The sequence below is a fragment of the Pteropus medius genome, unplaced genomic scaffold, assembly GCF_902729225.1.
Source record: "Pteropus medius unplaced genomic scaffold, Ma_sr-lr_union100, whole genome shotgun sequence".
Lineage (NCBI taxonomy): Eukaryota > Metazoa > Chordata > Mammalia > Chiroptera > Pteropodidae > Pteropus > Pteropus medius.
In genome coordinates, this window is record NW_024354875.1 from 7,767,024 (window position 1) to 7,785,537 (window position 18,514).

General features: G+C 31.6%; 2 pseudogenes; both read left to right on the top strand.

Moving 5' to 3' along the window:
* The first annotated feature begins 4,862 nt into the window (after positions 1-4,862).
* LOC120597447 (uncharacterized) lies at positions 4,863-4,982 on the top strand (annotated as a pseudogene).
* Positions 4,983-18,039: 13,057 nt separating this feature from the next.
* LOC120597395 (uncharacterized) lies at positions 18,040-18,158 on the top strand (annotated as a pseudogene).
* Positions 18,159-18,514: the final 356 nt, after the last annotated feature.

An 18,514-nucleotide genomic window follows, 5' to 3' on the forward strand; every position in this document is an offset into this window, starting at 1 on the left:
AGAATGTGATTTGCAGCTTTTGACCTGAAAATGACAAAAAAAGAGAGAGAGAGAGAGAGAGAAAAAAAAGACTAACACTAGGTCTTGCTTTGGGAAGTTCAAAATGTCTCGAAAACCATGTTTCTCCCTTCCACCAAATTGCCTCCTCCAACACCCACAGATCCTCCCACAGAGGATCTGGTAAAGATGGAGATCCAGTAACAAAGCCAATACCTGCCTAGAGAGTATCTTAAATATACTGATTCATGGACAACAATTCAGAGTACAGTATTATAATTTTTAAAAGAGAGGCAGGCTGGTATTTATATTTAGTAAACAATCTAGATGTTTATTTTCTTCAGTTTGGAATATTTTACCCTAGATGATTTTGCATAATATTTTTGAGATATAAAAACTGGCCTTACAATTTAAAAAAAAATTAAACAAAAACCTGCATATAGGGATCACTTCCAGTAAACTTGATCTGTGTGAAAAAATCACTCAAAGGAATAATTACAAAGGATCTCAGGAAATATTAGTGACTTCATCCCTATACTCACACACTGGAGAAAATAGCATTAGTAGTACAAATTGATGTCCCTGAACATTTGCAATTTAACCTCTACAAAACCTTACATAGTTCTAGAAAACACCTACCTTTTGACTTAGAATATGAAACAATGGAAGAAAAAGTAAATGTGTAATAAAAACTACACCTAAATATCCAGCAATGGTGAATCGTTGGCTTAGAAAAGTTGTTTAAGGAATTCTAAGTGGCTATTAAAATTAATCTATTCAACAAATATTTATTGACATTTTCCTGAATCGAGAAGCTAATACGTTAGTTATTATCCTTCTACATTTATATGAAAAACTGCTCACAATGTATTTAGTCTAAAGAAATGTCATTCAGAGTGGTAAGCGGTATGATAATCAGGTAAGCTTTGGCTATATGTAGGGTTTAAAAATGCCCAAAAGCCAGAGCCCAAGTAAGTTTTGAATGAAATTTCTGTTATTTGTTTTTTTTTTTCTTTTCTTTTTTGATTTCTTTCTTTCGTTATCTTCTGTTTGATAAGGAAATATCCTTTCATTGTCTTTTCATCACTCCTTTTATGTTCTTCTGATGTATTTCTTCAATTCACACATTATTCTCTCTGCTTCTCTTTTTTTCTTTTGCCTTTATTCCCTAACATGCAACATTTTTTTTTCATTATTGTATCAAATGACCACTGCATCAAATTGATCAATTTAACTAAATCAAATGGTTAAATGACCAAGTGCATCAAATTAAGATTACTGATTTTTAGAAGTATGTGGAAAGCACTAATGATTTAATTAATTAAGTAATTAATTTATTTTTTTTGTAGTATAACTATTGTTTGAAATATAGAGTCACACATCTAATCTGAAGTTCAGAGAGGACAAATGTCAGATATTTCTGCAGGTTCCATGTTCTCTCGTGCAAAAAACAAAACAAAACAAAACAAAACCTAAGACTGTTTTTACTATTCTTGATTTCAGCAACAAGTAAAATGGCTTGTGACATAAATCCAGATATGCAGGAGGAAATGTTCTCTTAGCATGTAAAAACAAGAAATTGGTATGTACAAAAAAAATATAACTATGATTTTTAAGAGAAATATAAAATTCTCATTTAGATCAAAAGGGGGTAGTTTTCCATAAATTAGCATGTAGAAAGTAAAATTTCTGTTTGATTTTAGGGGAGAACATATTCATAGCAGAAGGTCATACCCATTTGTTCTGAACTATCCATGGACAGGCATAGAGATCATCCATGTCAGGGCCAGCAGAGAAGGAGCTAGAGCTCATCCTCCTTGTGTGAAGAGCAGCAGACATCGTTGTGCAAGGAAAGACAAACTTGCTTCTTGCTCCCACCAGCGTGGAAGGTCTTCTTCTCTTGGAACTTTTTCCAATATGTTGCTGCTTTAATGAAAACTGAGCATTAACATAGGGTTTGTTTCCTAACCTCAAAAGATGTTTTAAGCCATATCTTCTAGCAAGCTAGTCTCAACTCACAACACTCTTCACGTTTTATAGAGTAAATTTGCAATTCATTAGAAAGAGATGATGGAGACTAAGTGGATTATTACAGTAGGGAGAGGCAATTGACCTTGAAGAAGAGCATGTATTGGGGACTCTAGAAAGTCAAGTTGAAGGATAGCAGGAAGTAAGAGATAAAAAGGAGAGAATGAGAAAATAAGAAAAAGCTGGTGAGTTTTTTTTTGAGACACTTTCAAAAAGTGAATAAGTACACTTCAGAACTGTTGAGATGACAATGTTGGTTTGTCCCCGTCCAAAGGTCTGGCCCACTTCAAACAGTCCAAAGTTTCAAGGAGCATGACATGTAAGGCTATTCCTCTGGAATGGCTTCTCTGGCTCCTTTTTAAAATAGCTCCACTTATGTCAGCTTCCACACAGGGAATCTGTTAAGGAGATCTTTTTTTTAACTTTGTTGCTCTCTTGGAAATAGATCGTTTGACAAACTGAAAAATTTCCTAGATCAATCTGTTAAATCTCTGGTGTTCACTGGAGAAATCTAGTAAGCACAGAGTAATATCCACAGCAGAATTCTTTTCCTAGAGAGCTTTTATTCCTTTTCTGTTTGTTTGACATTGAGTTCTACTTGCAAAATAAAATGAGCTATTTTACTTTGATTCAAATAATGCCTTAAAAAATTTTCAAGAATATCGTTCAAACATCTTCATGAACCATCAGGTACTTAACAACAAAGTATTTTTCAGACCAAATTCCTTTTCTTTATAATAGATAGACAATAATGTGTATGTACTATGACTAGAAAGAAAAAGAAGATTGGAAAACTGTTTGATTATAATATGCATCTATGATAGCTGGATTTACTAGAGGACTCATAAAAGTCAGAACATTTAATTAGATAGGGTAAAGAGGGTAAAACTTGAGTTTTTCAATTCTTCTACCAATGGAAAGTGAGAGGTTGTGGGAATTAATCATTTTTGTCCTCTATGTCATTTGATTCCAACAGATTGATTTTTTTTTTTTGACAAAGAAGGTGGTGCACAATGTGTAATAGTCTTTAAATACCACCATAACTCTGTTTTGATACAATATCTCTGAAAACAAAAGTCTGCACCTTGATCCCAAGCTTCAATAGCAGGATATAAAGATTCTGTTGGCAAGAACTATAAAAAAAGAGTTTTTACATTCAATTTAGTCAAAGGCCTTTCAATTTATTTCTCTCTTTTTTTTTTAAGGTTTGTCTTTTGTGCAATTATCAGGAGAAAAATGAATCAAAAAAGAAAAATGATTTTTTTCTATATAACATTTACAAAGAAATAAATGTACTGATTGAGTGATGATTCTCTAAGTTTACAGTATAATAATTTTAGAATAAAATTGAATGGTACTATAATTTAAAAATGAAACAGGATAGGTGACTATCTCTCATCACTTAATTTAATCCATAAAGATGATATATCTTCTAATAAATATATTAAATGACAAGAATCTGTAAAACTTGAGTAATATTTAAACTCAAACTGGTTTTCTATTAGCAACATGTGAATTTAATCACACATTTATTAAAAAAGAAAACACTTCCTTTGCTTTCCAAATGGACCCAGAGATATTTCTAAAATACAATTTCTCAGACTCATACATTGACATAACAAGAGATGCAGACATCAAATATAGAAAAAATAAAAAAAGAATGGACATAATCCAGACTGAGATTAGAATTAATTTTACTAGGCCAGAATAATATGTTGTTAACTTAAAGGAGAAATAATGATTTATCCTTAAATATTTGCAGCCATGAATTGACATGATCTCACAATTCAGCACACAATCTAGCAGTTTATTTACATGCTTATTTACTTATGTTTTCAAGTCTATATAAACTGGCATTTTAACTAGAATATAAATTTATTAAGGGAAAATATCATCCTATTATGTATCTTAATAGAATAGACCATAGTGCTTAAAAAATAGTAATCACTCCCATAATTGTAGATGACAATAAACATTTTAAAATTACTTTTGCAGTCTACTGAATTTCTGTCAAGAAGTTTTCTGACCTTTCCTTTCTTTTTTCATCTATATATCTATTGTTGTGATAACACAGTTTACCTAATTTTATATTCAGTAAAAAAAAAAAATAACCAACTAGATTAGGTCAATTAATCTTTTGTTTTTAGGATACAATGTTTCCAAAATGTATTATTCTTCTTCAACTGCATAAAATGCTAAAAAATATGATTAAAAATACAATTTTATATTTTGAGGGTGAAAATAAAGATTATGTTGTAAATATTCTGTGTCCAGTCAAAAATACTTTAGGGATGAAGGCAACAGAAATATAGTCTCAGACATTAGAAACCTAAAAAGTTTACTTCATAGGGCTTTGTATTCTAAGGTGAAAATATGAGAAAAATATGATTATATTTAAAGAGAATGTAATAAAATAAACATAATTAATAAGACAAAAAAGGTTTTTGAATATAATCAGGATATAAATATAGAGGAACATAATTTCAGGAACTAAAATGAATTAAATAGAGATATAGAGACTATTTACATTTTAATACTATATAAAGAGTAAATAATTTAAAAATAACAATTAAATGATAAATTTATTGGGAAATGTTAACTATCAAATTGAAACGGATAAATTAATAAATTAAGATCTACCATCAAAACACCCATTACCAATTTAGTTTAATTGATGTCTTCTAGTTTTTTCAGTGACATATATTTTCATTTCATATAAATTATTTCAGAATGAACAAAAAGATTCTGGAAATTTTGTTTCTGAGAGAATGACAATCTAGACACACTGAATAACCCTCTTGCTAAAAACAACTATAAGCATTGAAATACTCTCTCTCAGCTACGGTCATGCTACCCTGAAAAAGCCCGATCCCGTTTGATCTCGGAAGCTAAGCAGGGGCCGAGCCTGTTTAGTACTTGGATGGGAGACAAGCTAGGAAGACCAGGTACTGTAGGCATAAAAATAAATAAATAAATAAATAAATAAATAAATAAATAAATAAATAAACAAATAAATAAATAAGAGATTGTAAACTGACAGTGTCCTTGCAATCTGTTAGATAAACCAAGGGTTGCCTTGTCTAAAAATTAATAAAAAGAAATTCTCTCTTTCACATGAATACACACACACAATGTATTTGTAACTGAGCTGACAAATCTTTAGAGGCAAAAACAAAGAGAAAACTGGAAGCCTGCGATATAAGTAAAGGTATCTATAGAACTATAGATTGTATTTTGTGGTCACCCAGAATATGTATGGGGATAGAGGTTACATTTATGGTCTACATATAATGTAAAAAGTGGCATAAGAGATTTATGCCTTACACAGATAGTATGACATTTTGGGACACCATAATGTCATACTATCTGCCTTACACAGATAGTATGGTGTCCCAAAATGGTGTCCCAAAATGTCATACTATCTGTGTAAGGCAGAATGAGAAAACATCATCAAGATTGGTACAGCAAGGAAACTCACCTGCTTCAAATCTGTACTTAATGAAGAGCAAAAGTTCTATCCTGAGAACTTGTAATCATAAGACAAAAAAAAAAAAAAAATACTACAGTGGATGCTGTTTGTGGCATACCAGATCCCATTTATAGGGCTGGTGCACACAGATGCTGTAACGTTGGCTGCTGGTAACTCACAGTTGTTCCCTTCTCCAGAGAAATGGCCATCATCAAATGGAACGCCCTTGCCTGAGAGATTATGATGTCTCATAAAACACCTATCAGTCAGTGATTTTCTGATACTAAGGGTAGGGAATATCAAGAACAATGAAGATTCTGAGATTTACCTTACTTACAAACTGAGAATTTAGCTTGCCAGTATCATGAATGCTTGCAAAAGATACAAAATTTCATGATCAGAGACAAAGGGCCTTATTACTCACAGTAATAGCGATAGCCAGAGTATCAGAGCTGGTTCTCAGGGCCCCACTTCTCATGGGGCAACATGAAAAGAACCAGGTAACTCCTGTGCATGAAGTGAATCATTTTATAGGAGAAGAATCTTGAGCTTAGGGAACAGAATATTTTATAATGGGCTATAAGTTTATATTACCTTTGTCCTAGTGAGAGACATTACCTTTATTATACCAGACAGTAAATAAATCTGTCCTTCAGAAATAGACACTATCTCTAGCTTACAAGGCTGTTCGCTGTAGAAACAAGCTTTAAAAGATAGTCTAGAATATAGGCAGTGAATGTCTCCTTTCAAAAAATAGGCAAAAATACAGGAGATTTATAGAGAATTGGGTCCCAATAGATGAGTATATTTTACTAATCCATCATTATACATTTTGAATTTTTTATATTAAAAAATAGATCAGGAATCACAATGTAAGTGAAGTAAGCTCTCTAATTCCAAAAGCAATGATTATCAGAATTATAAAAAAAAATCTATGTACAATTCATGAGTCATACTACAACCTAAGGACACACACACACACACATACATACACACACACAAATTTGCAATAAAATTGTAAAAAATATATGCAAGGCAGATGTTTACCAATAGAAAGCTCATATCGCTAAATCAGATTTGATAGGCTAAATGTAAAAGGCCTTACTAGAAATAAAAAGTTTGGTTGCACATAAAATATATTTCCAAACTTGTATGCTCCCAGAAGCAGATTTAATGTGTATAAAGCAAATATTGACAAAATTAAAGCAGAAATTAATAAATTCATTGTTGTGATAGATTTTAAACATCTATCTTAGTAATTTAGAGATCTGACAGGAAAAAAATCTACAAGCATCTGTAAGAGGTCAATAAGACAATTAAAAAATTTAACTTAATGGACATTTACATAATATTGTATATTCAGTGAAAAAATAGTGCGGCACATTTGCCCAACTGTCAGATACTAAGTCGCAAAACCAGTTCTGACAATATTCAAAGAATTTTTGTCATGCAAATCACATTCTCTGACTATAATTCAACTGCCGGAAATTAAGAACAAAAAAATAACTAGAGAAATCCAAAAAGTTGATAGATCTTGAACACACTTTTAAGTAATTCATGGAATAACAACAACAATAAACTCAGTGGATATTAAACATTATTTAGGAATGAGTGATAATGAAAATATTACATATCAAATCTCATGTAATATAACCAAAGCAATTATCAAAGCAGAGTTTACTAGCTTAAATTAATTTTAGAAAATAAAAAAAGACCATTAATGGTACTTTTTGCTTAAGCCAAAAATGCAGAGATCATTCTATTTCCTCAGATTTTCTCAAGTTTTATATCCAGTCCATCAGAAAACTTTAAACTCATCTCATATCTGTTCAATTTTCTCCAACAACTATAGTCCAAGTCATTTTTTTTCTCTTGCCTGCAGTATTTCAACAGCAATGGTTTTCCTACTGCCTTCTTGCCTTCCTAAAATCTATTTTCTCTGGAGCATTTACTATGATTTTTAAAGTATAGGCTAGATCACATTGCTCCCATGTTAAAACTATTTGGAATGCTCTGTTCTTTGATTGTTGCAAGACTGGTGTTTTTAAATTATTCCCATTTGTATCAGTTTTCTGGGCTATGGGTTCTCTCAGAGTCTCACAAGACTATAACCCAGGTGCTGGCTGGGCTGTGTTAACTGGAGCTCAAAGTCCTCTGCCAAGGTTATGCATGTTGTTGGTATAAGTTCGTTTCTTGCAGCTTTAGAACTAAGATTTATATTTTCTTGCAGGCTGTTCCTTTGAGAATTCTCTTAGCCACTAAAGCCTGCCCTCAGGTCCTCGCCATGCTGCTCTCTCACAATGCAGGTTTTATTTTCTCAAAGGCAGTAGGATACTCTCTTTCCAATTAATGAAGATAGAGGTTTATATAATGTAATGTAATCAAGGAAGTGACTATGCCAGCCCTTTGTCATATGCAATGTAGTCAGGTGTAGGGGCTCACAAGTAGTCACCGCAAGATATGCCTTTGTGATATGTGGATTGTTTTGAGTTAAAGGCAACTGAGATCCTGTGGGCTCAAAAGAGATTTCTATCTCTCTCTTAATTATCTAGAAGAATTTAAATTAGGGCCTTGCTCTAATAAGAAATTATCAGAGATAACCTTTTTGACCTATCTATATGGCAAGCTACTAATTACTGAACAACTGCTCATCTTATCCACTTGCAATGACCTTCCTCCCCTGTGAAGCCCCAAGGTACTTCATTTCACCTTTAGTTCACAATGCTATATATACCTCATTTTAACTTAGTGTCCCTGAACCTCTCATGTATGTGGATTCCCATATGTACATATGTAATTAAATGTGGTTATTTTTACTTGTTAATCTGTCTCATGTAGATTTAATTATTAGACTAGCTGAACAACAAATCTTGAAGAGTAAGAGAAAATGTCTTCCTCCCTCATACAGAAGAGCACCTAGCCCATCATACTCACAGGTCCCACCCATTCTCAATAGCAAAGGACTTATACAGAATGATATGTGGTGTGTGTACCAGACAGTAGAAACCATGAGGACATCTTAGAATCCTGCTTCCCACTTGATCCTTCTTCAAGTCCCAGTTTAATACTTATTAAAATGGTTACCACTTCATTATCTTTTTAATTTAATTGTTTAATATCTCTTTTGTTGTTTCTATTTGGAATCAAATCATAATTAGAGTAGATATCTTATCCGTCTATTCCACTTCTGTTTTATAATGTTTAGAGCAGAACCTGAAACATGGAAGATATTCAATAATGCTGCATGCATGAATGTATGATATAATAGTTTCTAAAAACTATGGCCAACTGCAGGAGAGGAAAAATAATTTTCCCTCTACCTTTGTAAGTTCTTAGCTGAGACCTCCCCTTTAACCTTTTTCCCCTTTGCCTTGAGGATACTTACCTGTGGCACTTGAAGCTGCAGCGTTTACCCTGAGGTAACTCATGGATTACAGTCCTAATGTTATCCCTAAAGTTTGTCATGAAATATCTAGTTTTTATTATTATTTTCATATCACTCTAATATATAGATAGCCTTGAGAAACAAATGACATCATTCTATTTATAGCATTCTGTTTTTATTCTGTCCATCACTGAAAATGTCAAATCTTAGAAAACGTAGCATTCCTACACGTGATGTTAAAAGAACGCTGGCAGCGAGCTGCACTTTTTTTTCTAAATGGGAAAAGGGTTAATAAAAGACAGATTAACAAGAGGAAAACAAACAGAAGTTTAATAACATGTATCCTTCCTGTATACATGGGAGATACTCAGGAAAACTAAGTAACTCCTCTAAAAGGCCCAAGCCCCACCTTAAATATCAGCTTCAACTAAAGACAAAAAATATTTATTAGGGACTTAGGGGAGGCCAGTTAATGGAATGTGCCAGGAAAATATAGTAAGCAAGGGTAAGATTTTCATGCAGATTTAAGTCATTGCCTTCTCCATTGACGAGTTTCTAGAGATTTAATAATTTTTCCCTTCCTGATACAGAGAAGGAGACACCCTTAAAAATGGAGATTTTGCTTACAAATGTAAATGTATCTTACAAAAAGATAACTGCTACTTGGTATTTAGAGATTTTTTTTATGTCTTCTGTTTCTAAAGAATAACCAGCTCAAAATAATTCTTATGCCAAAAAGGTATAGTTTGAGGTAGCATATTTTGCTCCTCTTCTCCATACCTTTTGGGAAAAGAAAAAAAAAAAACAGAAATTATTTTAACTCTACCATACAACCTAATATTAAAATGAAATATAGGTAAGATGTGAGATAAAATGTGTAAAGATATAAAGCACACATAACATAAAGTATACACACACCTATATACATTCCTTATGAACTGAGGAAACGACTAAAAATAATCCCAAATTTGAGAATCATATAAGCATAAAAATGAAAGATTTGACTACCTAATAAAATTCCTGTACACTGGAAATCACCTTTAAAAAGTTTTAAAAGCACGAACTACAAATATATAAATTATTTAAAAAATAACCGAGGATCCTAATATCATAATACTATAACTAAATATCCAGACCTTTCTGCATTTTGATCTCTGGTTCTGCTTGAGTTACTAAGCAGTTTTACAGTTTGAACTCTGACTCTTTTTACATGACATTCTACTGTATCCCCTGTACTGTTCATTTATCCTCAAAGCTTGTTTTATAAGTTTATTTTGCAGTCTCCAAGGGAAACTGAGGCATTGGCCTATGTCTGAGACTCCCCTACTGACTATGCCTTATGGAACGGACTGGCAGCCAAAAGTCGTGACCCCATCTGCTGATCCTGAATCAGCTAAAACTGGAAAGCCCCATTGCTCTAGCTAATCAGAAAGTGTTTTCTTTGCTTTTCATTATAAATTTGTAGCTTGTGTCCTGGAAAAAAAAAATATTTGAATGTCAGTTTTAATGAAGTCATTTTTAACTACTCACTAAGATTTTTAAAGTATCATTTAAAATATAAAGCATAAAAGTATGCAAAAAATAGTCAAACATGGAAATGTCAAATCTGTAACATTATTTTTGTCTTTGACACAATAGCTTCAAAGTCTAAGTAAAAATAATCACACAACTTACCTGAACAGCACTATGGAAGTCCTTCACAGAGTTCTAGTGAGATTATCTGCAAGTCTTTTGACTTCTCAGACCTCTTTTCTTGCTTTTTGTAGAAACTGATGACTTGTGGAGAATAGGCTAATCTGGGCCGAAAAGGCTATGGTGAAGGAACAAACACAGGGAGAACAAAACAAAGCCTTAAATAATCCAATGTCAATGTAAAGAACCAGACTAACATATCACAAGAAATAAAGTGCAGCTCATTGTTACAACATGAACTTATGTGAACATATCTAATTTTTCAGTGCAGTGATTCTTAAACTTTAACATCCATCAGAACCAGCTGGAGGGCTCTTTAGAACACAGATTGCTGAGATACACCCTCAGACTTCTGATTTAGATTTTGCATTTTCACAGGTTTCTATTTGCTGCTGGTCCAGGACTACACTTTGCGAATCACTGTTGTATTCCACTCTCCTAGTTACTTTAGAGTTACAGCTTCTAAAGTATATAGTTAGATTTATATAGATATAAATGTGGATAAAGCTATAGCTATAGACGTGAATGTTATAGTAGATATAGGTAGATATAGATATAGTTTACCTATATTCCCCTCAACCATGAAATGTAATCTCTACAAGTCAACAAATATTTACTGAATATTTATTTTGTAAGCACTGAGGAAACCATAATAAACAAGATATAGTATTTCTACCCTTAGAGAGTATATATAAATAGAACATATAGACAATAAACACAAAAGGAAATATATCAATGAAACAATTCAAGTGTGAAAAAAGCATTCACGAAGATAAAATATGGTAAATGATAGAAAATGTCAGGGCCTGGTATATCAAAAATAATTTGTAGGAATGATTCTCAAAGGAAATAGCATTTAAGACAGAAAATAAACAAAAACAAAAATGAAAACAAAAATAACAGCTAAGAAATCCTTTATTAACAATATGGATGATAGTGTTTCAAGCAGAATAAACAGAAAGTTCAAGGCTCTGATGTAGGGCTGAGATTAGAGAAGTCATAGGTGAGAAAAGAAACATGGATATTATGCTTTTCAATGGGAATAGAAAACAAGTTATCATTATGTTTGTCTCTGAAACCCAAAGCCAAAGGCCAGGACTTTACACAGTCAATAAGTATTTGTTTAAAAATGAATACATTAAAAAGTTTTTAAAAACAAAAATCATGTTGTTGGGGAGAAATAAATACATTAATGATTAACTGAACTAATGAGCAAGTTGTTGAGTACGGATTTTAGTATATGATAACATTCAACATACAAATAGAGATACCACTACTTTTAAAATTTTTTTGTTTAATTCACAAACAACAGAATAAGTTGTCAACTTTTATTCTAAAATTCCTCCTACAAGTATCAATCAAAGGACAATTTGGTATTATAAATGAAACTAGAGTATAAGAAATAAAAAATTAACAAATGGCTTTGTTGTTGAACAGTGTAGGGTATCTGTAAGCCACAAATATGGTAGAGATAAAAATATTTTAAAAATATTGACAGGAATGCATTATTTTTGAGTTCTTGAGACTGCACCATAATGATAAGACCAACGGGAAAGTTGGAAAAGCAAGTTTGATATTAGCTGAAACTATTTTGTTACATCTGTGAATAATATTGAACTTTGGTGCATTTCCTTCTCACATTTTCATTATTATTAACTTAATAATGCAGTGTTCAAAGCATTTTGTTCATTAGATTTTGAAAGCAAGAACATAATTTAAAAAAAAAAAACTTCAAGTAGATATTATCTGGTAGGGTGGATAGCTATTATTTATTTTATTTTTTTTAATTATAAAGATATCACACTCTAGATAAGTCAAATACACAAATGAATATAATGGAAAATAAAAACAAAAACTTCAAAACTTTTCTCCCTCCTACCTCACCACAACAATTTGGTATGTAAAATTGTACTTTCCTCTATAATTCTTTAAATTATATATATTAAGCATCTGCATAGTACTAAGTATATGTAGTTTTAAGAATACACATAGGCTGAAAGTGAAGAGATGATAAAAGATATTCCATGCAATGGCAACCGAAAGAGAGTAGAAGTGGTTATACTTGTATCACACAAAATAGACTTTAAGTCAAAAGTTGTCATGAGAGACAAAGAAGGTCATTACATAATGCTAAAGAGATCAATTCATCAAGAGAATATAACAATTGTTATAAGAGAATATAACAAGAGAATATATATGCACACACACACACCCAACATTGGAGCACCTAAATATATTAAGCAAATATTAACAGAATTGAAGAGAAAATAAATAATAATACAACAATAATTGGGGACTTCAATACCCTGCTTTCAATAGAGAATAGATCATTCAGACAGAAAAACAATAATGAAACAGTGGACTTGAATAACACTATAAATCAAATAAATTTAACAAATATTAACAGAATAAAATACAAAAATCATCTGATCATTGCCATAGATGCAGAAAAAGATTCTGACAAATTCAATTTTTTTTTTTCATGATAAGAGCACCCAACAGACTAGGAATAGAAGGAAAGTATCTCAATATAATATAGGTCATATATGACAAGCTTGCAGCTAATATAATATTCAATGGTGAAAAGCTTAAAGTTGTTTTTCTAAGATCAAGACAAGAATGCCCATTCTAACCACTCCTATTAAAAAGCATAATACAGAAACTCCTAGTCAGAGCAATTAGGCAAGAAAAGATATTCAAATTATAAAGAAGTAAAATCATCCTTATGTACAGATAACATGATTTTATATGCATATATATATATATATATACACACAAACATATACACATACATATCGTAAAGACTCCACTAAAAAAAGTTCAAGCTAATAAATAAATTTAGTAAATTTCAGGATACAAAATCAATATATAGAAGTCAATATATTCATTATTAGTCTAAGCACTAATAATGAACTCTCCAAAAACAGCATCAAAAAGAAAAAAAATATCTAGTAATAAATTTACTCAAGGAGATGTTGATCTAAAAGAATAAAAGAGTCAGTTATTTCACTTGCAAAAATGGTTTTACTCAGTAACAGCAAAGAATTGCAATTTGGGACAACAACCTACGTCAAAACCATAGGCAAGTCCAGAGAACAAAGAAGAGACATGTTCTTTTATAGAGAAAAGGAGAAATTTGGGAAGAGTTGTTGTAAAGAGTTCTTTGGAGGAAACTGAGAGTTTGAAGTGCAATGGCTTTTTGTTAGCTGGGTTGTAACAGTCTGTTGTTGGCTGAGCTCTTGTTGGCCAAGTAGAAAATTTTCCTTCTTCCTGCTGGGCCAGTAAAGTAGAAACATCTTCCTCTCGGAGATACATCTGTTTCTGTTTGGGGTAATTGATGATGAGTGGTAGTGCATGAGAGTTCCTCCTATAGGTCCTGCTGATTCTAATTTCAGTTGCAGTTTCCTTTATTAATTTTCACAGAGGTGAAAGAGCTGTCAATTGAAAATTCTAAGACACTGATGGAAAAATCTGAAGAAGACACAAATAAATAGAAATATACCCTTTTTTTTATTAATTGAAGAATTAATATTACTAAAATGTCCATACTAGATTTTAGAAATTTAATACAATCTCTATCAAAATTCCGATGGCATTTTTCAGAGAAATAGAAAAGAAATCCTAAAATTTATATAGAATGAGAAAGGCTTCAAATATCCAAAGCAATTCTTGAGGCATCACACATTCTGACATCAAATTATATTACAAAACAATGGTAATTAAAACAGTTGCTTTGTAATATAATTACAAAAATAAGAAAATAATAAAAATAAGAAAATATTTGCAAACCATATATCCAATAAGGGGTTAATATCCAAAAATATATGGGGAACTCAAGGACCTCAATAACAAAAGCAAAACAAAACAACTCAAAAAACAAAAAAACAAATTACCTTACTCAAAAAGATCTGAATAAACATTTATCCAAAGAAGACATATAAATGGCCAACAGGTACATGAAAAGGTGCTCAACATCATTAATCATCACAGAAATGCAAATCAAAACCATAATGAGATGTCACCTCACACCTGTTAAAATGGCTATTATAAAAAAGACCAAAGATAAGTGTTGGTGAGGATGTGGAAAAAAGGGAAGCCTTGTGTACTATTGGTGGTAAGGTAAATTGATATAGCCATTATAGAAAATGACATAGAGCTTCCTCAAAATAATAAAAATAGAATATGATGTAGCCATCCCATTTCTGGGTATATATTTAAAGAAAATGAAATTGGTATCTTGAAGAGATGTCTGCTCCCATGTTCACTGAAGCATTTTTCAAAATAGTCAACATATAGAAACAACTCGAGCATCTGTCAGCAGATAAAGGAATAAAAAAAATATGGTAAATATACACACTGGAATATTGTTCAGTCTTAAAAAGAAGTAACTCCTCCCATTTGCTGGAACATGGATGCTAAGTGAAATAAACCAGACACAGAAAGATGAGTATTGCATAATTTCACTTACATGTGGAATCTAAAAAAGTCAAACATAAAAGCAGAAAGTAGAATGATATTTACCAGGGACTGGGAGGTGGAGGAAATGGGAAGATGCTGGTCAAAGGGAACAAAGTTTCAGTTATGCAGAATGAGTAAATTCTGGAGATTTAATGTACAATATGGTGACTGCAGTCTACAGTACTGGAGTATACTTGGCATTTGCTAAGAGAGTAGATCTTAAGTGTTCTTACCACACAAAAGAATATAGTAATTATGTAAGAGAATGGATATATAAATTAGCTTGATTGTGACATTGTGACATTGTTCACAGAAATACAAAAAAAAGATGTCTATATGTATCAAAACATTATATTGTACACCTTAAATATACATGATTTTTATTTGTCGATTATACCTCAATAAACCTGGAGAAATAAAATATATACAAAATACATATTAAATATGTATATGTTTTCAAGTATTTTTTTATTGCTTTATTATCTACATTTTTAAAATCTGGAAAAATTACATGTTAAAGGAAAATTTTAAAAAGTGACTTATTTAGATCTAATATTAACATGTACTGTATGGTTTATTTAATTCTACTGATGAAGGAACTGTTAAGATGTTAATAACTCATTCAAAGGAGAACCCGACCCCCTAAAACAAAAATACACATTTATAGATCAGGAATAGTACAGTAAATATGCAAATGGAGGAAAAACTCTCTTCTTCTACATTGGGAAAGGGAAGTAAATTGAACTACAGGACAGAATTAATGTATCTATAAAAAAAAATTTTGCGTTGTTATCAATTATCTATAATTTAGAGTTTAAAATAGCTCAAAGGGCAAGATAATGTTAGAATTGATAACTAAGATGTATGTGCTCCAACCATGCATGCAAAATTTTACACTGAAGTACAAATTTCTCCCTACAAATACGTGGGAAAAACATTAGATTACATATATTTGTTGAATTTTTTTCAGACACCTTCCAATAGCTTATTCATGACAACGATTAATTTATTTTTTATGTTTCATAACTTTATATCTAGAAGTGTACATACATGTATACATGCACACACATACATTCTTTCCAGGATGTAACAAGGAGAACCTATAACATATAACATGTTACATGTAGAACATATAACATTTTCATTATTGCCATATACTCCTGGAATTAAACACAGGAAGCTGAGGCAACACAGAACCTACGATTCTAAGGTTCTGGATCTAGAATTCACCTTCCTCCCAAAATGACAGTTTTCTTCTACTCCTGAATACTCTAAATTTAGAACTGGTATGTAACTAGGCCCAGTACTGTGAAAATAAGGATTTCCTAGAGAGTGATTACTGAGATCTGATCTGAAAATTAGTCCTCTTCACTGTCTTTTGTAAGTTTTTATGTCTATTAAAAAAAAGTAGGAAATGAAATGAATATAATCATGTCAAAAATGTCTCACCTGTCTCATGTCAAATGGCATTCTCTCTCCTAAATAGGAACATGACCTAGTTCAAAGCTTCTTTCTGTTTACTTGCTGGATCTACTGTCTAAAAATAGCCTAAACTCAGCCATTTTCCCAGAATTTGCAGGAGTTGCCTTCTGCCAGGTCTAACTTTGAAATGATAATCCTTTGACAGCCCTTCTGTTCGTTGTTTAGTCTTTATATCCGGATGCACCAAAATTTGCAGTTATCCAGGTGGAACGAAAATCTGGAAGTGATTGATCACTTTTAAGAAACTAGACACATTCTTTCATAGTCCTTTCCTCTTTTTTTCTACTCCATCTCTAATTTCTACCCTAGACATAGAGGAATATGTAAACTACACAAACAATCGATAAGTAGATGAAATAAGCATCTCAGATAGGAAGAGTTTAGACTTAAAGACAAGAAAGAAGTTCAAAAAAGAAGAAACCTGATTAATTTTATTAGTATTTCAATAGATTAGGCCTTCTGAAGAGGGTGGAATATGATTCCACCAAGGGTCATTGAAAATGAACACTTTGGAACTCTTGACAAACTAGGGAATAAGGTAATCATTTTAATTAATTTGTTTTTAGGTTCTCTCATTTAAAAGAGCTAGCAGTTCCATTGCTCTTGGCAGAACACAACTGTGATTGTAGCTTTTCTATTCAATGCACTGGAAATATCAATGAATGTCTCCAACTGAGAGTGAGATATTGGCAGTATTTCCACATATTATGTGCTTATACATATTATTTTTCTCCTCTGCCCTTTGATAGTCCAATTTTGATAAACAAAAGATAAAATCTTAAATAAAACAATCTTCCAAATTATTGTCTCATTAGAGTAATGATACAAATGAATACATTTTTTTCAACAACCCACAGTCGGGTGAGTTGCAATAAAATAATCACACCAACACTTGCTTAATGTGGTTAATTTCGAACACAGCAGGATATAACCATGTATATATTCTGAAGCACACGATTCTGAGTAAAGAGGTGTTTGAGCATGAAAATAACAAATTATATACTCCTTGTATCATATATAGTTTCTTTTCTCCAAATATCTCTCCTTTTCATCCATGATAGTTAAAAAGACTCAATTATTTGTTTATATATCGAAGTTTGAGAATTGAATTCCTGTCACTGTATGTTATAAATCCATGAATATTATAAGTTGTATTTATATGGAATATTTTGAAATAGATTTAGAGTTGATAGTGTTTTTAGAAATCCCAAACAATTTAGAACTTGCTTTTGTTTTTGTTTTTGCTGAAAAGCAAAGTAAATGCATTCACTATAGCACTTGCGAGTTGGGGGAATAATGTGAAAAGATCAAAATAGAATAATGGAATCATGAAGAAGCAGCACACATGTGATATATTCTCATTCTTGTTTACCAACTCAGCCATTTGGGTAAAGAGCAAGACTAACAGAAAACAAATAAACAAACAAAAAAATATATATATATCAGTAATAATAGAGTAATATTGTATTAGTATAGTACTAATCCTTATTTTGAAAGAGTTATCTCCTTTTAAAATGTCCTGTTTAAAGTCTATGGCCATGCTACTCTGAATAAGCCTGATCCCGTCTGATCTTGGAAGCTAAGCAAGGTTGGGCCTGGTTAATACTTGGATGGGAGATCACCTAGGAAGACCAGGTGCTCTAGGTGTAAAAATAAAAAAAAATAAGAGATTGTAAATTGATGATAAAGTCCTTGCAATCTGTGAGGTCAACCAAGAGTTGCCTCGCCTAAAAAACAAACAAATAAACAAACAAACAAACAAATAAATGTATGTCCTGTTTAGAGTTTACATATGCTGTGGTAGAAATTATGTAAAAAAAAAAAAGTATGTCTATGTACAAAAACTAAAAGATGAAGAAGATAAAAATTGATGTAAGAGAGTATAAGAGCTATAATGATTTAAGAACTTTAACTTATTGTTTAACAATGAAAATAATGTTATTTCAGATCTGATGAAGCCCATCTCATTCCTAGTACATAGATATCAGCTATAATAATATTTA